A 25,619-nucleotide genomic window follows, 5' to 3' on the forward strand; every position below is an offset into this window, starting at 1 on the left:
ATGGTAATAAGAACATACATATTGATAATTACCTTAAATGTGAATGGATTAAATGCTCTAACCAAAAGACACAGGCTCGCAGAATGGATACAAAACCAAGATGCATATATATGCTGTCTACAAGAGACCCACTTTGGACCTAGGGACACATACAGACTGAAAGTGAGGGAATGGAAAAAGATATTCCTTGCAAATGGAAATCAAAAGAAAGCTGGAGTAGCAATACTCATATCAGATAAAATAGACTTTAAAATAAAGAATGTTACAAGAGACAAGGAAGGACACTACATAATGATCAAGGGATCAATCCAAGAAGATACAACAGTTATAAATATATATGTACCCAACATAGGAGCACCTCAATACATAAGGCAAATGCTAATAGCTATAAAAGAGGAAACCAACAGTAACATCATAATAGTGGGGGACTCTAATACCTCACTTACACCAATGGACAGACCATCCAGACAGAAAATTAATAAGGAAACACAAGCTTTAAATGACACAATAGACCAGATAGATTTAACTGATATTTATAGGATATTCCACCCGAAAACAGCAGATTACACTTTCTTCTCAAGTGCACAAGGAACATTCTCCAGGATAGATCACATCTTGGGTCACAAATCAAGCCTCAGTAAATTTAAGAAAATTGAAATCATATCAAGCATCTTTTCTGACCACAATGCTAAGAGATAAGAAATCAATTATAGGGAAAAAAACGTAAAAAACACAAACACATGGAGGCTAAACAACATGATACTAAATAACCAAGAGATCAATGAAGAAATCAAAGAGGAAATGAAAAAATACCTAGAGACAAATGACAACAAAAATACGATAATCCAAAATGTATACGATGCAGCAAAAAAAGTTCTAAGAGGGAAGTTTATAGCAATACAATCCTACCTCAAGAAATAAGACAAATCTCAAATAAAAAATCTAACCTTACACCTAAAGGAACTAGAGAAAGAAGAACAAACAAAACACAAAGGTAGCAGAAGGAAAGAAATCATAAAGATCAGAGCAGAAATAAATGAAATAGAAACAAAGAAAACAATAGCAAAAATCAATAAAACTAAAAGCTGGTTCTTTGAGAAGATAAACAAAATTGATAAACCTTTAGCCAGACTGATCAAGAAAAAGAGGGAGGGGACTCAAATCAATAAAATTAGAAATGAAAAAGGAGAAGTTACAATGGACACTACAGAAATACAAAGCATCCTAAGAGACTACTGCAAGCAACTCTATGCCAATAAAATGGACAACCTGGAAGAAAGGGACAAATGCTTAGAAAGGTATAACCTTCCAAGACTGAATCAGGAAGAAATAGAAAATATGAACAGACCAATCACAAGGAACGAAATTGAAACTGTGATTAAAAATCTTCCAACAAACAAAAGTCCAGGACCAGATGGCTTCACAGGTGAATTCTATCAAACATTTAGAGAAGAACTAACACCCATCCTTCACAAACTCTTCCAAAAAATTGCAGAGGAAGGAACACTCCCAAACTCATGCTATGAGGCCACCATCACCCTGATACCAAAACCAGACAAAGATACTACAAAAATTACAGCCCAATATCACTGATGAATATAGATGCAAAAATCCTTAACAAAATATTAGCAAACAGAATCCAACAACACATTAAAAGGATCATAGACCATGATTAAGTGGGATTTATCCCAGGGATGCAAGGATTCTTCAATATACACAAATCAAACACTGTGATACACCATATTGACAAATTGAAGAATAAAAACCATATGATCATCTCAGATGCAGAAAAAGGTTTTAACAAAATTCAACACCCATTTATGATAAAAACTCTCCAGAAAGTGGGCATGAGGGAACCTACCTCAACATAATAAAGGCCATATATGACAAACCCACAGCAAACATCATTCTCAATGGTGAAAAACGGAAAGCATTTCCTCTAAGATCAGGAGCAAGACAAGGATGTCCACTCTCGCCTCTATTATTCAACATAGTTTTGGAAGTCCTAGCCATGGCCATCAGAGAAGAAAAAGAAATAAAAGGAATACAAATTGGAAAAGAAGAAGTAATACTGTCACTGTTTGCAGATGACATGATACTATACATAGAGAATCCTAAAGATGCCACCAGAAAACTACTAGAGCTAATCAATGAATTTGGTAAAGCTGCAGGATACAAAATTAATGCATAGAAATCTCTTGGATTCCTATACACTAACAATGAAAGATCAGAAAGAGAAATTAAGGACACAATCCCATTCACCATTGCAACAAAAAGAATAAAATACCTAGGAATAAACCTACCTAAGGAGGTAAAAGACCTGTACTCAGAAAACTATAAGACACTGATGAAAGAAATCAAAGATGACACAAACAGATGGAGAGATATACCATGTTCTTGGATTGGAAGAATCAATATTGCGAAAATGACTCTACTACCCAAAGCAATCTACAAATTCAATGCAATCCCTATCAAATTACCAATGGTATTTTTTACAAAACTAGAACAAAAAATCTTAAAATTTATATGGAGACACAAAAGACCCTGAAGAGCCAAAGCAATTTTAAGGGGAAAAAAAAAAAAAAAACGAAGCAGGAGGAATCAGCCTCCTTGACTTCAGACTACACTACAGAGCTACAGTAATCAAGACAATATGGTACTGGCACAAAAACAGAAATATAGATCAATGGAACAGGAAAAAAAGCCCAGAGATAAACCCACGCACCTATGGTCAACTAATCTATGACACAGGAGGCAAGGATATACAACGGAGAAAAGACAGTCTCTTCAATAAGTGGTGCTGGCAAAACTGGAGAGCTACATGTAAAAGAATGAAATTAGAACACTCCCTAACACCATACACAAAAATAAACTCAAATGGATTAAAGACCTAAATGTAAGACTGGACACTATAAAACTCATAGAGGAAAACATAGGAAGAACACTCTTTGACATAAATCAGAGCAAGATCTTTTTGACCCACCTCATAGAGTAATGGAAATAAAAAGAAAAATAAACAAATGGGATCTAATGAAACTTAAAAGCTTTTGCACAGCAAAGGAAATGATAAACTAGATGAAAAGACAACCCACAGAATGGGAGAAAATATTTGCTAACGAATCAACAGACAAAGAATTAATCTCCAAAATATATAAACAGCTCATGCAGCTTGATATCAAAAAAAACAAGCAACCCAATCCAAAAATGGGCAGTAGACCTAAATAGACATTTCTTCAAAGAAGACATACAGATGGCCAAGAGGCACAGGAAAAGATGCTCAACACCACTAATTATTAGAGAAATGCAAATCAAAACTACAGTGAGGTGTCACCTCACACCAGTCAGAATGGGCATCATCAGAAAATCTACAAACAACAAATGCTGGAGAGGGTGTGGAGAAAAGGGAACCCTCTTGCACTGTAGGTGGGAATGTAAATTGATATAGCCACTATGGAGAACAGTATGGAGGTTCCTTAAAAAACTAAAAATAGAAGTACCATATGACCCAGCAATCTCACTACTGGGCATCCACCCAGAGAAAACCATAATTCAAAAAGACACATGCACCCCAATGTTCATTGCAGTGCTATTTACAATAGCCAGGACGTGGAAGCAACCTAAATGCCCATCAACAGCCGAATGGATAAAGAAGATGTGGTACATATATACAATGGAATATTACTCAGCCATAAAAAGGAACAAAATTGGGTCATTTGTAGAGATGTGGATGGATCTAGAGACTGTCATACAGAGTGAAGTAAGTCAGAAAGAGAAAAACAAATATATATTAATGCATATATGTGGAATCTAGAAAAATGGTACAGATGAACTGGTTTACAAGGCAGAAATAGAGACACAGATGTAGAGAACAAACGTATGGACACCGATGGGGGAAAGCGGGGGTTGGGGTGGTGGGGTGGTGGTGGGATGAACTGGGAGATTGGGATTGACATGTATACACTAACATGTATAAAATAGATAACTAATAAGAACCTGTTGTATAAAATAAATAAATAAATAAAATTAAATTTAAAAAAATAGTGAAGACTTTTTCTGACACAAGCATGGAAAACTACATTCCTGAGGACCCAATCTATGTGAGGACACAATCTATGTGGGATGTCAGCTGAACTTCATGCACCCCTGCCCCAAAGATCTCATTTTGTAGATCCAGGGGAGACTTTCTCAGGAGGTCAGCCTCAGGTTACGGACATCTTGCTTCTGGATATGAAGGTCCTTAGGGATGACCCTATCTCTCTCCTATCTGAGACAGGCCTGCATCTAATTCCTCAGGCAAGGGACAGTCTGCTTACCTGACTTCTAAGTAGTTTGTTAGGATGAATCATGTCTCAATTCTCTAAGAGGGTTTACTTTGTTGGAAAGAGTGTTCTCTTTGATCTCACGGCTTAGAGTGTGTAGGTTTTGTTCAGTTAATCATGTAGCTGGTGTCAAGCTTAGTCAGCCTTCATTTTTTTGAGGCTATATGGCATTCAAAGGGTTTGGGCACTGGCCCTATAGCCAACGTGGTTTCACTTCTACAGCAACTGGAGCCTGAAGCTTTTTTCTAGCTCTTTGATAATTGATCAATCAGTCTGGTCTATTCTAAAGTGTCCCTCAGATGTACGAGGTGACTGAAAAGGTGGGCCTTTAAAAGAACACACTCTCTTCTGAGTGATTCCCACATGGTTTAAAGAGCCATCCTGATAGACTATTTTGCCTAATGCTTTCCAGTTACAAAGCATGTTCATTCTACCATCACCTTAACCTCTCAAATCAGCTCTAAGAGGCAGAAAGGGTGAGGTAGATGGGCTTAGTTTTGCAAAAGAGTAATTCTAACACTGATTAAAAGATTTACCCAATATCTCATGGGTTAGGTGTTATGAAACAAACTCACATTTAATAATGTGCCAGATTCTTTGCATACTAACGTAGTTAATCCAGAAACCAACCAAGTGGAATAGATATTATTGTGCCCATTTGAAAGACAAAAACATTGAATCATGAGAGATTTAAATAGTGGTTTCAAAGTCCTCCAGACCATGGGTAGCTAAGGCAACAGTGACTCCCAGTCTTCTATTAACTAATCCAGTGTTTTCATTGGTTATGCTGCATTTAAATTATCCAAGCCTGACTATAATGAGGAAAATAGTATTTCCACTTAGTTGGATTTTGGGTAAGAAGAACCACAAGTAGAAAAGTGGGTCATCCTCCCTATTTATAGATAGATTTTGATGTTTTCTTTCCTTCGTATATAAAATGAACAAGGCTCAGAGACATGAACCCACTGTCCCATGCACTCTGTCAGAAGTCTAGCATTCCAACAATCAGACATCGTAAGCCAAGCGAGACTCCCCGAGCTTGATTGCATCGTTTGAGACCACAGGCCAGGGAAGCAGCCCCTACGTGGATAAGGCCACATCTTCTCTGATTGTTGTTTATTTTCCTCTTCTCATGTGCTCTGTGGTCTGGCAAGGAGCTGGGTACCTCAACAGTGAAGCCACCACAGTGGCAATCCTCCCCAGTTCCTGGTCTGAGTAAGCCCAGCTCAGTTTCTCAGGCTGACAGAAATTGTAATCTAAATGAACTGAAAACATTGAACTTATCTGACAGAGCATTTGCTAAGTCCAAAGACATGCAGATTCAAGGTCACAGAACAGGAAGACATTCTTCTGAAAACTGAAAGAATGGGGCAAAGGCTTTCACCTCAGCAGCCTCTGGCCTCTCTTCCTGACTCTAGCTCTCGGGACCTACAAGTGCTTGCTCACAGTTATTCGTGGCGTCACTGGGTCTCAGCTCTTACTGGCTGTGAAAGGGAGAGAGTCTAGGGCTACCATAGGTCAAGAGCTCATGTGCTCCATCTCATTTAATCTCTATTTACCTCCTTTTCTGTGAAGTGGCTGTTGAAGCCCATCTTATAGTTGAAAAAACTGAGGCTCTCCAAAGTGCGGTACTTTGTCTAAGGTAATTGGCTAAACTTGCATTTGAGCCTGGATCTGGTTGCCTGCTAAACCTGTGCTCTCTCCATCATTCTACATTAACTGTCGGCACACACATAGCACTTTCTATTCTATTCTATTCTATTCTATTCCATTCTATTCCATTCTATTTTTATCCTATTCTACTGTAAGCCATGGCTATTTAGAGCCAAACCTTTACTCTCCAGTAGAAATGAGCAGTTTAAAGGCAATTACCCTCTTGCTCAACACTTCATCCCTCACCAGACCCAGAAGGGGGGTGGAAATAGTTGGTACCCAATAACTGCTTGTTTTTATTGATTTAAACACTTAGATGTGCATATACACCATGATTGTTTTTGCCTAAAAGCCAACACCCAAAGGCCATGGGTGGGATTTTCCTGTACCCAGAGCTGATTACTCTCTCCACTCTAACTAGATTCCTTGCCCATCCTCTTGGGTAACAGAAGCACCACTCAGGCAGTGAACTCTTTCACCCAACATAGCTCTAATCAGAGGTGCGAAGGGAAGCTAGGTTATCTGGAGCAGGTTATATAGGATAGTGGTGCTTTGGACTCTACAAATTCCCAAATCCATGTTGCAAGGTCTGTTTTCAATCTTCAGGCATTGTAGGCATCTCCTGGGGCTATAAGAAGAATGCTCTCATTTCAGGACAGAGTATAGCCAAGAGCCAACTTGGCAAGGGCCAGAGGGATATAAATTCAGAGTGACAACCTAAGGAACATGGTTTTAATAGAAACATACTTCTATTTCTTCTCCAATCACATGTTGACTGTCTGTTTTCATGGGGAGACCTGAACTAAAATGAGGATTGTCAGAACTGGTAATTGAGGGGCTCTGCTTTTCCCCTAAAGCTTCCCTGCCCTCCAGATGACAACTGTGAGAGATCGCATGGGTGGCTGGGGACTTGGTGAAGTCAGCATTACAGAGCAGCCAGGGAAAATGTAGGTATGATTTGCTTTTTACCATGGGGTGCAATCCTGACAAAATTCATTCAAGATCATGTTAACAAATACCCGGACTGCATTGGGCACATGCTAGGTGGCAATGTTTCAAAGGTGAACAAGATGCCTTCTGAGGAGCTTGTAGTCCCATGGAGAAGACAGACATGTAAAGAATTATCTATATTAGATATACTGCCTGTGTCACAATACACATCTTTGGACATAGGATGGGAAGTGGAGAGAAAGCAACTTCAAAGAGATAGCCTAGAAAGGCTGAACAGGAGTTTGCAGGATGAACAAGGGGGAAAAGAACATTCCAGAGAGATGGAGGCATTAAAAAACAATGGAATGTTTGGGGAATTAACATAATACAGTTTGTGAGGACCAAGGTTGTTTTTGGACATGGTAGAGAAGTAGAAGTCCCTGGGGAATTATATGGAGGCGAGATTACGAATGGCCTCATACACCACACCAAGAAGCTCAGACTGTCCCCTGTGGCAACAGCATGGGAGAGACATGGTCAGAAGTGCTCTGTGGAACAATTGCCATGGCGACAGCATGGTAGGTGAAGGAGATGGGGATTCAGGAGACAAAAAGACCAGAAATGGGGCTGATGTGGTGGTGTAAGCAGGAGGTGATGAGGGTCTGAATCAGGACAGAACAATGGGACTGAAGAGACAGGAAGGATTGGGGAGATAGCTAAGAGGCATCCTTCATAGATTGCTGTGATGTTATCCTGCAGAGAAGTCACTTATTGCCTACCAAAGACCTTTCCAGGGTACCAGGACCTCAGGATGGCTACTCCCCTTACTCTGAGATCCTTTGGTAAAGAGAAATGCAGAGTTTCAGAAAGGAATAGATTCTCACATACACACAGGGTTTACTGTTTACAGGGCTCCTTCATGTGCATTATCTTATTTGTCATTACAGGAGTCCCGAGAAGCACACATTATTAGTATTTAAAATTATGTTTCTGTTTTTCTGATTATAAAAAATTATAGAAATAATAATCATAGAATGCCTAAAATACTTAAAAAAAGAAGTAGAAAATTAGAATTGTCCTAGTACCCAGATTGATAATTAGTTAACATGTTGGTAAACCAGTTGCTTATAATACAATGTTAAGTGAAAAAAAGATACCAAAAATATATTTCAATTCCAATTTTATAACAATAACAACAACAAGAGATTTCTTTTTAGATTTTGTTGTGGTTACAAAATTGGGATTAAAATATAAATAAAAATGTTTTTCTTTTCTTAGCATTAAATTACAAACATTTTTCTATGTTGATAAATCAAATTCGCATGCCTAATTTTTCATTGCTGCATAGTTTTCTAACACACAGGTGTGCCGGAATTTATTAATACAACTATCAGCTGATAGGTGTTCATGGACATTTAGGTTATTTCCATGGATGGGAACTTTTGCTCTCATGAATATGTTTTGCTGAATACCCTCTAACGTACATTTTTCCCCTTTTATTTCTAATTATTTCCTTAGAATAAATTCCTAAAAGTGGAATCTCTGGGTCAAAGAATATGTGCATTTCAAAGACGATGTTAGTTGTCAAATTGCTCCCTGGAATTGTTTATTCCAATTCACTACACTTACCTACAGTGAATTAGCCAGTCTATGTTATCCACCTTCATCAGCACTAATCATTCTTTTAAAAAATCTGTCAGTCTGATACACATAAAATGATATCTCATTATTGGGTTAATCTGAGCCTACTTATCAGGTGTGTGGTTGAATTCTTTTTCTCATTTCATGGATAAGGGTTATTGACTTGCCACGGATTCAGTAAGCGTCTGAGAATGGACTCCTCTGGCAGTGCTCTTCCCACTGTATGATACTGCCTCTTGGCGTGGGAAGGGTCGCCCTGACTTCTCCACGTTGACGGGGCTTCCTTTCATTGAGGTCACACCCTCAGGAGTCCTGGCCTGCATGTCAAAGCCAGAACACGCCCTTCCTCCTGAGGGTCAGCAGCTCCCTCAACCTGTCGCAGGACCCAGCATCAGGGTCAGTTCATGCCGTGCTCTGCGTGGAGGCCACAGGTATGGTGTGCACTTAGGTGGTGGTTCCCATCGAAGCTGAGATGGAAAATGACATGAGGAACTGAACCCCATGTTCTTTTGGGAAGGAAAACTTGGGCTATTAGCCCTCTCTCGAAAACCCGTCCTTGTTCCCTCACTGCTTTTAGGATCTGGTCCAGGCTCTGTAGTCTGGCACGCAAGACCCTGAGAACCTGGCCTGGACTGCCTCTACCACAGGGTCCATGCCATGGTCTCTCACACCAGCATTGCATCGTTTGTCTACACTTCACGTTTGCCTAGAACTTGCCTGTTTCTTGTCCTTCAGGCCTCAGTTTCAATGTCAACTTATTCAAGAAGCTGTTCATCTTTTCTTTGTTACCACAGCCCTCTGAGCTTTCTCCACCTATAGTCCTCCCTTGGGGATAGGACTGTCTGCTTACATGTTTGCCTCCCTTCTCGAAAGAAGGGAACGCGTCTTCCTCATTCCTGAGCCAAGCACCTGCACAGCCTTGGCCAGAGGTGGCACATCCAAAGGTGCATGGACTAAATGGACCTTAGTCCACAGAGAACCTACAGGATTCCATTTGTGATTGGTCATAGATTCCTTCATTCACTCAACAAGTGTTCACTGAAGGGCTTCAACAAGCGAGATGCTACTGGGCACAGCGATGCTAACAGACACTCCTGTTCCAGCATCGAGGTGTTCATTTTTCCAGCAGTTCCAAGTATTGGCAGCTCGCAACTGACTCTCTCTTTGGGAATGTCCTCAGCTGAAGAGAACCACCGAGCCCAAGGTTTCACCTCCTTCCTTAAGGCAGCCTTCATGCAAGACAGGTCAATGGGAGGGTGTCCACTGAGGTCCAACCCGCTTGTCTCGATCTGGGACAACTCTGAGGGCCCATCCCCAGCTCCAGAGTTCTCCACAGGGCCAGCTGAGTCCTTTATGGCCACTGCATTGCAGTTCAACTTGTCTGCCCCATCCTGTTTCCCCTACTCTCCTATCCCAATGGCCTCCCCAAGAAACTTCTTGGATGCAAACTTCCCTCTCAGAGTCTCCTTGCTGGGGAACCCACCCTGCAACAGTGATAAACAAAACAGACATGATACCTGTTCTCACAGAACTTTGGGGCTGGCTTTGTCCATTAGACCCACCTTTGTTTCTCCCCAAGGCTAAATCAAGGACATCCAGCCCCAGTACTGCTGTGCTCATGGTGACACCTGCCAGTGGCCCAAGTACAGACCCATGTAGTCACACCATTCCCTACGGCCATCACTAAGTCAAGAACGGCACTGACTCTGCAGCTTGCAATCATCCACGTTTGTTCCATAAATCTGTCATTTAGTGTCTTCTGAGCCCCAGGTCCTTATGCTGGTGCCAGGGACAGATACTTAAGAGGTAGCTCTTGACCTCCAAGACCATTGTCTGGAGGGGAACATGGGCAAGTAACCAGACCACTGGGGACACAAGGAGTTAAGTGCCCCAGCAAAGACCTGCAGAGTGCTGTGGGAGCTCAGAGGAGGACGTGATGCTTACTTAGGGGGCATGAAGGATTCCCAGAGAAGTAGCAGGAGGAGAGCAGGGTAAGGATGGTATTGATAGGAAAGAGAGGGGAAATGAATTTCAGTTTGAAGACATGTGTGTGTAAAAGCATGACTAGCAGTGAGTGAAAAGCAAAACCAGGCATTACTTTATGGAGCTCCTCAATTGAATGAGGTAGTCTGCAGGGACAATTATCTTACAGATATCTTATCTTTCTCTGATTATCTTTATCTTACAGATAGAGAAACTGAGACCCTGGGAGGATAAACAGCTAGACACAGCCATTGGAAGGGGTTAGCTGTGACTTGAATATGAGTCTTCTGACACCAAATCAATGGCTCTGTCTCGTGCCCTTGTTGGTGCTAGAGATTTTCTTTAGCAATCAGCATTGTGCCCAATGAGAATTAAAAGCACTATAATGTCAAGGCTTGGCTCTTGAAGTGCTTATATATGGCATTAAAAAATTGATAATAACATGGGACAAATGCAGGAGTACAGGCCCATGCAAATGCCCTGGGGTCAGGGCAGAGCTATGCCCCAGAGAACTGTCCTTAGCCCTGTTTAATATTTGGTACCAGTGATTTGGACAAAGACATATAAAGTCTGCTTATCACATCTGTGGTTGACACACAGCTGGGAGGGATAGAAGAAATGATTGATGACAAAATCAAACTTCTAAATGATCTCAGTTGGCTGGAACGATGAGCCAAATCCAGTGAGATGAAGTGCAGCAGGGGTCCATGCGAGGGCCAGCATTTCCCTTCAAACAGTCAATTGTGCTAGAATAGGAGAGGGGAGCCCAGCCTGGCCCCCAGCTGTGAGGGAGAGATCCAGGGACTTCCTCAGGCCTCAATCTAACTTACCAAGTATTGAAGTTAAAAGTGTAACAAACTAGCATATCCATGGTCTGTGTGAAGATTATAATTATAGTTGTGGCTCACATTTAATAGGAATTTTATATATTACCTCAGAGATGACTTAATGGGACATTTTATGAATCCCTCGGGAGGTGGCCTGGTGGTGGGGGACAGCATCTTCAGGTGGAAGAGGAAGTTACTTATGCATTGCTTCATCTGGACAACACTCCCTGTGAGCTTACCCTATTCCAAGTCCTGGACAACACAGAATATTAGCCTAGGAAGTGTTGGGACCTGGCAGAAGGACTTGCCCTTGCATTCTCCCACTTACCAGTTGTGTTACTCTGGGAAAGTCATGGAGGCTGGCTAGGCTTCAGTGTCCTCATAAAATGGGCCCACTCATTCAACCTTGTAGGGTTTTGTGAGCAGTGAATGAGATTATGTATGTAGAATGTTCGACACAGAGCTTAGCCTGAAATTACTATTGAAAAATGATGCTTACTGTTAGTATCCAGGCAAATCCAGAGACATCCATTAATAGTCAGTGGGATCCCAGGTCCCTTAGAGTTGGGTTTAGGGTCAGGTCTTCAGTCTTCGGGTGGGTTTCAGGAAAGGATGATTTTTTCTGTAATTATGCCTTTCCTTTATATGTGTGTGTATGTGTGTGTGTGTGTGTGTGATAAATTTCAAGACTGAGGAAGAACTCAGACTCCAAATCACTGGGGCATGAAACAGATGAGAGAGAGAGAGATGGTAATTCACTTACCAAAATGGTGTCCCACCATGGGCATGGGACCTCAGGTACAAGAAAGTATCTGAATTAGGGTCAAAAGTTAAAAACTATACTGTCAGCCAGGGACACATGGGGCTGATTTCCATAATTCTGGGCTGGGGTGTCCTTAATCTACTTTGTTTCAGGAAAGGTTGATCTTCGGGCCTCTGGGTCTGTTTCCTCATCTGAGAGATGAGAGGGTTAGACCAAATTAGTGGTTCATAAATGAACGTGCGTGGAAAGGTACTGGCTCATGTTGAAGTCAAGTCCATGACATCCCACTCAGATAAATTCCCACCTGCTCCATGGTGGGCTACCAGGAAGATAGAGTGATCCTTGCCATAGGGAGCCGTGCAGAAAAAAACACTGGCAGGTCTTTTCCTGCCACCTTCACCAGCCAGACCCTTGGGCTACCTTGATGAGTGTTTTTCCCTACTCTGAGGGAAGAAGGAGGAAGAAGCTGGGGGTTTGGTGAAGCTGAGGTGCTCACCCACTTCTCTGAGTGTGTCCAGGATACTGTGAATTGAGTGAAGTAGTGAGAGTGTACACTTTCCATTTCCATCAATAAATCTCTTCAAAATTTTGTTTTTGATGACAGTATTAACAATGAAATTATAAAACTAATTGGAGACTCAAGTTCACTTTGTATTGTAACAATATTGCATATCTATACTATCTTGATTGACAATTTCTACCAAGAAAAATACTGTCTACAGCATAAATAATAAAGTATAATTTTATATTCTATTTTTATTTTAAGATTCACAGAAACTTCCTTTAAAACGACAGTGTTAGATTGTTAACTGTCTTTTCCTGGAAAAGATGGTTTTTTATGAGATTACATCTTTCTTTTTTTGAGGGGAGTGAATGTTAAAGTTCTCATCCTTTTTTTTTTTTTTTTTTTTGTTTGTGGTACACGGGCCTCTCACTGTTGTGGCCTCTCCCGTTGCGGAGCACAGGCTCCAGACACGCAGGCTCAGCGGCCATGGCTCACGGGCCCAGCCGCTCCATGGCATGTGGGATCTTCCCAGACTGGGGCATGAACTCGTGTCTCCTGCATCGGCAGGCGGACTCTCAACCACTGCGCCACCAGGGAAGCCCTCTCATCCTTTTTTGAAATGTTTATGAAAATTGATGGACACTGTTATTTTTGTTTTTTATTATTTTTAATTGTATTACTTAGAAGAGTAAAAAGTTAATAACGTTATGATTGTTCCCCCTTTTAAAAATTTCCCTGGGGCTTCCCTGGTGGCGCAGTGGTTGAGAATCTGCCTGCCGCTGCAGGGGACACGGGTTCGTGCCCTGGTCCGGGAAGATCCCACATGCCACGGAGCAGCTAGGCCCTTGAGCCATGGCCGCTGAGCCTGTGTGTCCGGAGCCTGTGCTCTGCAACGGGAGAGGCCACAACAGTGAGAGGCCCGTGTACCGCAAAAAAAAAAAAAAAAAAAAAAAAAAAATCCCTGGTCTATGAAATACAAAAAAATACCTGAAAACAGATTTAGGAAGAATTTATGAATTTTATTTCTAAAGTAAGGAGGTAACTCTCCAGTGTGGCTTGAGAGGGAGTCTCAGTTCTCCAGAGTCTAATGTTGAACTCTGTGTCTAGCAATAGGCTGGGTACAATATGGAAGATATAAAAGGACAATCGCTGACTCTAGAGCTCTTGGCATCACACTTGGAAGATGAAACAAGGGTTGGAACAATTTGATATCTAGATGTGGCAGTGAGCCGGCTGCCTGTTAACTACAGATGGATATACATGCAATTTAGCTCGGCATTCAAGGCTCTTTGTGATCATACTCTAACTTGCCATTAGAACCTTATTCCTCTTCCTCTCCCTTGTATCCTTAAACTCTGTGCTGGGAACTTCTTTGGAAGTCTGGAGAAATACATATATATATATATATCTCCTCCCCCCAAAATCTATAAGACCATATAGCACGTTACCACCACTTCTTAGAATCATGTTCTGCCTTATTGTGCACTTATCTGTATACTTCTCTTACTTCTTTTCCCTTTAGACAGACAGATGGCTGCATCAGAGCAGGAGCTAATGTCTTTCTCTCATCCTTCTGGTTCTAGCACAGCTAATAAATATGAGATGAGTTGAATGGAATTGAATGCCTCTCCCTAGTTCATCTGACTCAAATAATCCACACTAAATTACTGGGTCTTAAATCTGATCAGGAAACCTCAGAACATCAGATGTTACCTCCTACTTGCTGTCTCCTACTTTAGACTCAGAACAAGCCTGAAATGGCCCTGTCTGAATTGGTTTTCTTTGGATGAAGTCATGACTAGACCTGAGGTGTTAGTGAGAAGAAAAAATAAAGTCAAGTTTTCAAATCTGAAAACTGTTGGCATGGGTTTTTCTGATATTAGTGAGGAAGACATGACCACTCCCATTTTACTGACTCGGCAAGCTTCTTCTTTTCGTAAGACAGTCCAGCATGGAGCTGCAGAACCTGGGGGCTAGACAAGGCAGTGGCCCTGGCTACCTGCTAATAATAGATGGATGTGCACATAGCTTAGCTTGGCATTCAAGGCTCTCTGTGGTCTTAACCCCAACCTTATTTCTCGTCTTCTTCAGTTCACCAACTTCAGCTCAGTGCAGCTCAGCCAATATTTGCCATTCCCTGCACAGTGACAGGAAACTGAAAAGGCACTGGGGATACTAGGATGAAGAAGACCCAGGCCATTCCTTTGAGAGGAACAACATTAAGTGCTTCTCAGAAAGGTGTGAAGTTAGCCAAATAGGAAAGGGAGAAGGCAGATGCAGATAAGACTCTGGATCACACTGCAGAAATTGGTGATGCCAGAACAGAACTGGACTTGTTCGTTGTAGGTCCCGTGTATGCCAAGTTAGTGCACTTTTTCATATAAATTTATATTTGTTTTCTAGTAATAATGTTTTATAACATTACAGCATTTGTTTTAATTATTGAATCTCTCCAAGCCATGTTTATTCGTCTTTAAAATGGATGTTAACATACATACACACTAGCTACCTCAAACAGTGGCATCAATAGCATATAAAAAGTGCTTCACAAATTACCAGATATTATTTTATTTTCACCAGTTTCTGCATACGTGGTATAAAGTAGTGTTAGATAGGCTATAGGGAAAAGGAGTGGTGCAAAATAACTAGGACCTCTTCCAAGTCACATTCACGAATTGCTCGGTGACCCCACATAGATCACTTTATTTTTCTATCCCTCCCTCGTGCCTGATATAGAAGACAGGGGAGATTGTATCTGCCTTATATCTACCTCCTCCAGAGATAGAGAAGATGATTTAGAGTCCAGGAGACAGTGAGTACCTATGGGAAAAATGGAAGGCAAGATTTTTTGTCATTCTCTCTCTTCCTCTTGTTCCTTTTTTTTTTTTTTTTTTTTCGGTCTTTGCCAAAGGCAGTTTCTCATAATGTTTTTATTTTCTAAGGCTGGCAAGACCTCTAGCTTGGAAAACAAGAGTACTTAACTGTTAGGATGACCTGGTTTTGATTTCAAACTTGGAGAAGCATGACAAATATATTGAGGACAAAGGGTGCATGTCTACCTTAGAAGTAAGCACAGCACTAGGCAGATGGCTGGAGTGGAAAGAGCATTAGGACCGGGGTCAGGACACCTGGGTTTGAATTCCTGTTCTGGTTTTCATTAACTATTTGACATTGAGCAAATCAATTTACTTCTCTGGGTTCTTACTTTTCTTATATATGAAGTAATAATAGCACTATCTATCATAGAAGGTTTCATGTCCATGTAGGTATGCTGTATATTTGCTCTTGTAGCTCATGCATTTGGAAGATGATGCTGTGTAGAAGACTACTTAATCTCTGTAAATCTTTGATGCCCAATGGGGAAACATCACTGCCTTTTCTTCTCTATCTTCACTCACTCCCATGGTGATCTAGTGTTTCATGGTCTTTAGTATCACCTATATGTTTATGACTCTCATCTACCTGGATATTCTGCGCTTCCACTTGAATGTCTAATAAGCATCTCAAACTTAACATGTGCAGCACTGAATACCCAGTCTGCCCTCCCCAGACTGCTCCACCTACAATCATCTCCGTCTCTGTGAACTGCAGCTTCTTCCAGTCGCTTAGGCTCAAAGCCTTGAAACCTTTCTTGACTGCTCTCTCTCAACCCCACATTCAAACTTGCAGCAAATCCTGGAGGAACTCACCACTTCTTACCACCTCCAATGTCATCATCTTAATCTAAGAAATCATTGGCTCTCACCTGGATTCCTGCAACAGCCTCCTGACTAGTCTCCTTGCTTCTGTACTTCCTCATAGAGAAACTCTTCTCAAAACAGCAGCCAGTGTCATCCTATTAAAAAAAAAAAAAAATCTGATCCTGTCACTCCTCTACTGAAAACCTTTCTAAGACATTCCACTGCAACAGAGTCAAGCCCAGTTCTTTCTTATCCTAACCCCCTGGACCAGTATGGCCAGGGCCCCATACCTCTCTGACTTCTGGCTGCTTTCACTCTAGCCACACTAGTCTCTGCTGCCGCAGAGCACCCCAGACTTTCACTCCAGTGGCTTCTTCTGCTTTCAGTACTAGCCTCCCAAATAGCTCCATGCCTCACTCTCTTGCCTCCTTCAGTCTTTGTTCAAATGTCACCTTCTCTGCAAGGCCTTCCCTGACCATCCCATTAAAACTGCTCCTTGATTCCTGCCCTCCCGATCCCTTTCCCTAGTTTGTTTGTATGCATAGCATTTTTTTCCTTCCAACATGCTAGAATGTAAACTCTGTGATAGCAGGTAGTTTTTATTGTTTTATTCACTGATTTATTCCTTATTCCTCTGTACATGCCTAGCCTCTAGCAGGTACTTAATAAATATTTGTTGAATGAATGAATGAACAGGGCATGCTACTAAAAATAAGGAGCATCGGCACATGTAGTCTTTTTTTTTTTTTTCAGTACATGTGCCTCTCATTGTTGTGGCCCCTCCCATTGCGGAGCACAGGCTCTGGACGCGCAGGCTCAGCGGCCATGGCTCACGGGCCCAGCCGCTCCGCGGCATGTGGGATCTTCCCGGACTGGGGCACGAACCCGTGTCCCCTGCATCGGCAGGCGGACTCTCAACCACTGCGCCACCAGGGAAGCCCAGCACATGTAGTCTTGAAAACAATCATTGGTTACATTATCTCCGTTTTACAAACTATTTAATTGAAGCTCTGAGAGATTAAATAATTTGCTTATGTTTATACAATGGGTGTGTTTATGGTCAGATTAAATCAGGCCCACAATTTTCAAATCCATATTCTTTCTATTACACTACAAAGCAGGATACATGTGAAAAGATCCTAAAATTTATGCTTTTTTTTTTTTTTTTTAAATTTCTGGCCTTACCTCCTTGCATAGTTCCTTCAGGCTCTGGCATCTATCGGGATGGTTGGGTAAGAGAGGATTCGTGCCCCAGTGCACATCCTACAGAGATCTGTCTGCATGCTGAGCCTTGGCTCTGGTCCCAGACAGAACATTCTCTGTCCCCTCTCAACTGGGGCATGAGAGTGTGGACAACCAGGCTGGAGAGGGCTGGTGTTTCATGCAAATGTCTCTGCCTCTGACGAGTCCCTTGGCTTCACGTCCCAGTCCCTGGACGTCCTCCCCCGTCAGGCGGGCTCCTGTCTCTAGCCTTCTGAAACAACTTTTTGCCTTCCTTCACACAGCTTTTGTCTTCCTGCTCTTAGTTTGACGTTGTGTCTGGCCACACGGGCCATGCCGGCTATTTTTACTCACAGCAGCCACCAGCCCATATGGTTCCCATTACCACAAACTGTTACCTTCTTTGAAACCATTTTGCAAATGAGTGGACTGCAGACAACCAGGAGGTCAAGTCCACGTGGCCATTCACAGGGCTCCCAGGAGTGGCCTGGGCAGGTATGTTGGTCTTGATGAATGTCCTTTAAAACCAAAGTGGGTTGGACAAAATGCTGCTTAATTCACTTTTTTTTAGATTCCCTTCTCCTTTTCCTCTACGTTCAGTTCTGTAGGTTTTCAACAAGGTCAAGTTTCAAAGGCAGGCTGCTTTTTACAGGGACATGAATTTGAGTTTTGTTTCTCCATTTGGGGAGCTTGCTCCATGACAGTCTCTCGATGGGACATGATGTATGTTAACCCCTTGGGGAGTGACATGCTGCCATCAGTGCAGAGTATACAGGTATATGGTGGGATGAGGTGGGTCCTGAGCATCCCCTGACTCTGAGAAGATGATGAGAGACTCCAGGGCTTTGACGCTATTGCTCACATCTCCTTCGGCATGTAAAACACTTGAATTCACAAAACATTTCAAACACCTCATTTTATTTGAGCCTCACGATCTTGCTGTAAAACTGGGTTTTTCATTTTCATTTTACAGATGAAGAAAGTGAGCTGTGAGCGGCTAACTGACTTTCCCAAGGCTGCGTGAGAGTCTGAGATGGGAATCAACCTCAGCTCCTGGCCAGAGTTCAGGCCCCAACAGAACAGATGCCTGAGTGGCTTGAAACAAAACTGGGTAGGGCTTATTCAAAGAAGAAGCTAACAGATCACAGTGGGGCCTGATGGGGCTTGTTGCATTGAAACTGGAAGTTGGCAGTGAGACCCAGGCTCGCTGTGGTACTATAAAGCTGCCGCCACTCTGGCTGAATGACATTGAAATGGACGCAAACAAAGGGCTTCTTCCTGCAGTGTAGAATGTCACCTGACCAAGGCCCAGGAGCTATTATAATGCGCTGAGCTAAGCCTTCCAGAGCAGTGGGTAGGTGAAAAGAAGAGCTCTGGGCTGCGAATGAGATTGGAGGCCAGCCCAAATCGTTCTGAGATCCTTTCCAGTGGGGGACCATCTGTGATCCAGGACCCTCCTACCAGGCCCTCCATGGTATTCTTGGCTCCCCTCCCCCTTTCCTACCGTTTTCCAGCTCCACCTGTGTCCTTTCAGCTCCTCAGATGCACACAGCTCTTTCCTGCTTCAAGGTTTTTTGGGTGTGTTGTTCTCGTGACCTAGAACACTCTTCCCTGTTCTTTGCAAGTCAGACTTTGCCACATAAATGTCTCCATCTCAGAAAGTCCTTCCTTGGCCACATAAATGGGTTGAATAGTGACCCCCCCGCCCCCCAAAAAAGATATGTTCACGTCCCAACACCTGGAAACTGTGAAGGTGACCTTATTTGGAAAAAAGGCTCTTTGCAGGTATAATCAAGTTCAACCTCTTGAGATGAGATCATCCTGGATTTAGAGTGAATCTTAAATCCAGTGACAGGTGGACTTATAAGGAGAGCAAAAGCATAGAGACACACAGGAAGATGAAGGTGATGGGCAGGTGGATGCAGGGATTGGAGTGAGCAGCCCAAGCCAAGCAATGCTGACAGCCACCAGCTGGACAGGGCAAGGGAAGGAGTCTCCCCTAGAGCCTTCAGAGGGAGCACAGCTCTGCTGATGCCCGGATTTCAGGTGTCTGGCCTCCGTAATTGTGAGAGAATAAATTTCTGTTGTTTTGAAGCCACCAACTCTGTGCTATTTTGTTACAGCAGCCCTAGGACATAATACAGCATCTAATTTAAGCAGCTCCCCACCACCCTCTGCATATACACACGGACACGTATTTACTATTCAGTCCATTTTGATACTGTCATGTCAATGATAAATTTTTAAGTATACCATCATCTGGGATGACTTGAGCTTTGTCTTTATTCCCACTTCTTGAGGGCAGGGACCATGCCCACACCTGTCCTTCTCACATTTACGCAGCTCCTAGCACATTACTAGGTATATAGTACATGCTCAAAAATACTTATGAAATAAATAAGATCTGAGTTTTCTGGCTTCATGTCTCTCCCAATACTCCATTCCTACCACACTCCTCTGCCCACTGCCTTCCCACTTCTCAGTTCTTTCACAACACAGCTCCCGTGGCCCAAAAGGCTGCCAGCCCCTTCTCTCCCTGGTGTACTCCAACTAGTTCTCCAAGGCAAAGTACAGAGTCTTCCAGTGGAGGCACGGCCTAGTTCTTTCCACGTGGCCAGTGTTCCCGTCTCTGCTGTAACATGTAAAAGAGGGAACAGGATGTCTGAGTACTTAACTGACTTCCCACAGGCTTCATGCTCTTTGGGAGGCCAAGACCTTGCCTTGTTCATATCTGTAACCCAGCACCCAGCACAAGGCCAGCACTGAACATACACTTCACACAAGTGTGTTAAATCAATGCGTCCACAGAAAAGGGCTATTATAATCTAGTTTTTAAAATATTTTTTATTTTTCAGAGTTACAGAAAAATTAAGAAGATATTACAGAGTTTCCATATACGCTGCACCCAGTTTTCCCTCTTATTAACAGCATGGTACTTTTGCTACAATTAATGAACCAATTCTGATCTATTATTATTAACTAAAGTCCATGTTTTGTTCAGATTTCCTTGTTTTTTACCTGATTTTTTCTGTTGTTATTGTTCCAAGACCCCCATCCAGGACACATTACATTTAGTCATCATGTCTCCTTAGGCTCCTCTTTTTTTTTTTTTTTTTCTTTTAAATGATTTAGTTTCAACTTGACATTTAAAAACTTTTTTTTTTTACAGTTTTACTGAGGAATAAATGACATATATCACTGTGTAAGTTTAAGGTGTACAGAATTAAGGTTTGATTTACATATATTGTGAAATGATTACCACAATGGGTTTAGTTAACATCTATCATCTCATATAGATACGATAAAAAGAAAAGGAAAAAGCAAACTAAGATCAGGAACAAGACAAGGCTGCCCACTCTCACCACTCTTATTCAACTTAGTTTTGGAAGTTTTAGCCACAGCAATCAGAGAAGAAAAGGAAATAAAAGGAATCCAAATTGGAAAAGAAGAAGTAAAGCTGTCACTGTTTGCAGATGACATGATACTATACATAGAGAATCCTAAAGATGCTACCAGAAAACTAGAGCTAATCAATGAATTTGGTAAAGTAGCAGGATACAAAATTAATGCACAGAAATCTCTGGCATTCCTGTACACTAATGATGAAAAATCTGAAAGTGAAATCAAGAAAACACTCCCATTTACCATTGCAACAAAAAGAATAAAATATCTAGGAATAAACCTACCTAAGGAGACAAAAGACCTGTATGCAGAAAATTATAAGACACTGATGAAAGAAATTAAAGGTGATACAAATAGATGGAGAGATATACCATGCTCCTTGATTGGAAGAATCAATATTGTGAAAATGACTCTACTACCGAAAGCAATCTACAGATTCAATGCAATCCCTATCAAACTACCACTGGCATTTTTCACAGAACTAGAACAAAAAATTTCAAAATTTGTTTGGAAAAACAAAAGACCCCGAATAGCCAAAGCAATCTTGAGAACGAAAAACGGAGCTGGAGGAATCAGGCTCCCTGACTTCAGACTATACTACAAAGTTACAGTAATCAAGACAGTGTGGTACTGGCACAAAAACAGAAAGATAGATCAATGGAACAGGATAGAAAGCCCAGAGATAAACCAACGCACATATGGTCAACTTATCTTTGATAAAGGAGGCAGGAATGTACAGTGGAGAAAGGACAGCCTCTTCAATAAGTGGTGCTGGGAAAACTGGACAGGGACATGTAAAAGTATGAGATTAGATCATTCCCAAACGCCATACACAAAAATAAGCTCAAAATGGATTAAAGACCTAAATGTAAGGCCAGAAACTATCAAACTCTTAGAGGAAAACATAGGCAGAACACTCTATGACATAAATCACAGCAAGATCCTTTTGGACCCACCTCCTAGGGAAATGGAAATAAAAACAAAGATAAACAAATGGGACCTAATGAAACTTCAAAGCTTTTGCACAGCAAAGGAAACCATAAAGAAGACCAAAAGACAACCCTCAGAATGGGAGAAAATATTTGCAAATGAAGCAACTGACAAAGGATTAATCTCCAAAATTTATAAGCAGCTCATGCAGCTCAATAGCAAAAAAACAAACAACCCAATCCAAAAATGGGCAGAAGACTTAAATAGGCATTTCTCCAAAGAAGATATACAGACTGCCAACAAACACATGAAAGAATGCTCAACATCATTAATCATTAGAGAAATGCAAATCAAAACTACAATGAGATATCATCTCACACCAGTCAGAATGGCCATCATCAAGAAATCTAGAAACAATAAATGCTGGAGAGGGTGCGGAGAAAAGGGAACACTCTTGCACTGCTGGTGGGAATGTGAATTGGTACAGCCACTATGGAGAACAGTATGGAGGTTCCTTAAAAAACTAAAAATAGAACTACCATATGACCCAGCAATCCCACTACTAGGCATATACCCTGAGAAAACCATAATTCAAAAAGAGACATGTACCAAAATGTTCATTGCAGCTCTATTCACAATAGCCCGGAGATGGAAACAACCTAAGTGTCCATCATCGGATGAATGGATAAAGAAGATGTGGCACATATATACAATGGAATATTACTCAGCCATAAAAAGAAACGAAACTGAGCTATTTGTAATGAGGTGGATAGACCTAGAGTCTGTCATACAGAGTGAAGTAACTCAGAAAGAGAAAGACAAATACCGTATGCTAACACATATATATGGAATTTAAGAAAAAAAACTGTCATGAAGAACCTAAGGGTAAAACAGGAATAAAGACACAGACCTACTAGAGAATGGACTTGAGGATATGGGGAGGGGGAAGGGTAAGCTGGGACAAAGTGAAAGAGAGGCATGGACATATATACACTACCAAACGTAAGGTAGATAGATAGTGGGAAGCAGCCGCAGAGCACAGGGAGATCAGCTCGGTGCTTTGTGACCGCCTGGAGGGGTGGGATAGGGAGGGTGGGAGGGAGGGAGACGCAAGAGGGAAGGAATGGGGGAACAGATGTATATGTATGACTGATTCACTTTGTTATAAAGCAGAAACTAATAAAATAAAATAAAATAAAATAAATAAAAATTTGTAAATGTTATAAAAGATTTAATACCTCTACCTCTCCTTTTTCATCCTCTCCCCAAAATTTTACCATACTTTTAATTATATCAATAACCAGTGTTTGCTTCATTATATCAATGTAAATATTGTTCACTGCAGAACCTATTAGTATACTGTGGTTACATGTCCCTATTTTTTTATTGAAGTATAATTGACCTACAACACTATGTTAGTTCCTGATGCACAACATAGTGATTCTATACTTCTATACATTACAAAATGGTCATCACGATAAGTCTAGTTACTGTCTGTCGCCACACAAAGTTACTACAATATTATTGTCTATATTCCCCACTCTGTACGTTTTATCCCTGCGACTCATTTATTTTGTAGCTGGAAGTTTTTACCCTCTTAATCTGCCCACTACTTTCCCTCATTCCCCTACCCCTCCTTAGGCTCATCTTGACTGTGACAGTTCTAGGCTTTCTTTGTTTTTGAGGACCTTGATTGTTTTGAGGAGCACTGGTCAGGTGTTTTTCAGAATGCCTCCATATTGGAATTTAATGTTTTTCCCATGATTAGACTGGACTTATGGGTTTTTAAGAGGAGGATGTCACAGGTGTAAAGTGCCACATCATATCATCACATCATATCAAGGATACATACTATCAACATGATTTATCGATTTTGATGTTGACCTTGATCACGTTGCTGATGTAGTATTCATCAGGTTTCTTCACTGTAAAGTTATTCTTTTTCCCCCTTTCTATACTGTTCTCTGGAAGGAAATTACTATCAGAAGCTACATTTCATTTTTTTTTTTTTTGCTGTACGCGGGCCTCTCACTGCTGTGGCCCCTCCCGTTGCAGAGCACAGGCTCCGTATGCGCAGGCTCAGCGGCCATGGCTCACGGGCCCAGCCGCTCCGCGGCATGTGGGATCCTCCCGGACCGGGGCACGAACCCGCGTCCCCTGCATCGGCAGGCGGACTCTCAACCACTGCGCCACCAGGGAAGCCCTACATTTCATTTTTAAGCTATACTTATGCTTTAATTTAATAAGTAGTGCCTTAAGTCACATCCACCATTGATTAATTGTCACAACACTCTACATGGGAAACTGAGAGAGAGAGTTTAAACTATATTCCCAAGGTCATACAATTAGTAAGAACAAAGATAAATTCAGTTTTATCTGACTCTAAAGTCTGACCTCCATGCCCTTTTTATACTGCTTCCCTAGAGTACTAATCCACTAAATTCTTTACATGGCCTTCTAAGTGTCCCAGATCTTGCTCTGGTGAGAGTGAAATGGAAACCTAGACTGGCAGAGCAATAATTTACCATCTACACTGTCTCTGAAAGCCAGTTAACATGCAGATCTAGTCTGTGTACCAACATAAATTTCTTTATGCTCCCCCAACACCATGAGCAAGAGTCACAAACTCACATCAGCTTTGCTTGGGGAATCAGACTCCAGCTTTGGCAATCTAGCTCAGTTATACAACACATTCAAAGCTGGGAGGAGTGGGGGGGCAAAAAGTGCTTTAGGATTATTTTCAAGGGTACAGGGGAGAAATGCAATATAACATCCCAAACTTCAGTAAGTGACTTGAAGTCCCAAAGAGTGAAAGTGACTCGCCAAAGGCTACACAGGGAGATACTGACAGAGCTGGAACTAGAAACAATGTCTTCAATTTGGCTCAGGACTGTTTTAATTTAAGACAAGTGCCTCCAAGAAGAAGCAACGTCATGGCTGATCATTGTTTGCACTTGGCAGGCTCCATTGGTAAGAGCAGGGTTTGAGAAATGGGCTCCCCATCACTGGTGTGCCATTGTCTTTATACCACCCTGGTGCTATTTGGGGGGCCATGTTGGGACATATAACTAAACTCCTATGAGCCTCATCTGTCCTCCAGGAGTAAAATCCTTAGCCTTCTAGGTTAGCCAGGACTGACAGGTGAAGGAACCACAACAGGGTATATAAAAAGTTTGGAAGCACTAAATAAAGAGGGGGAGATTCGATGATCCAGGATCTGTTATCTTCCCTTCCAAAAAGGAAGACATCCTGCTTCTCACTGAGGCCATTTACAGAGCTTGGATGTGAGACAGGATTGTAAGCCCACTGGTCTATAAGACCACAAACAGAAATCAGGTAACATGCATTGGACATGTTTCCTTTTACAGGGTTCTATGGGATTATAACATCAAGGGCTACTATGATAAGTCTAGGATATCAAAAACTATTCAGAGTAGATTCCTTTTAAAATAGTTGTATAATAATAACCTCCATAATGACAAACATTTGCAGAGAAATTTCTCTCCTATATCATCCCATGGCTATGATATAGGTGAACCTGATATTCTGGTAAACTTGACATGATTGTTCATTTTGGTGAACTTGACAGGATTGCCCCTGTTTTACAGAGGAATAAATTAAAGTTTAGAGAAGTTAAATCTCTTGCCCAAGGCTATGGAGCTAAAGCTGGGTTCAAGACTTCAACCATGATCTTTTGACAATTTGATGGTGATTATCTTTGTTTCCTATTTCTGTTTGTAACACAAATGTATTGATTCTACATAG

This window comes from Mesoplodon mirus (assembly GCF_964341445.2).
Source record: "Mesoplodon mirus genome assembly, chromosome: 1".
Classification (NCBI taxonomy): Eukaryota; Metazoa; Chordata; class Mammalia; order Artiodactyla; family Ziphiidae; genus Mesoplodon; species Mesoplodon mirus.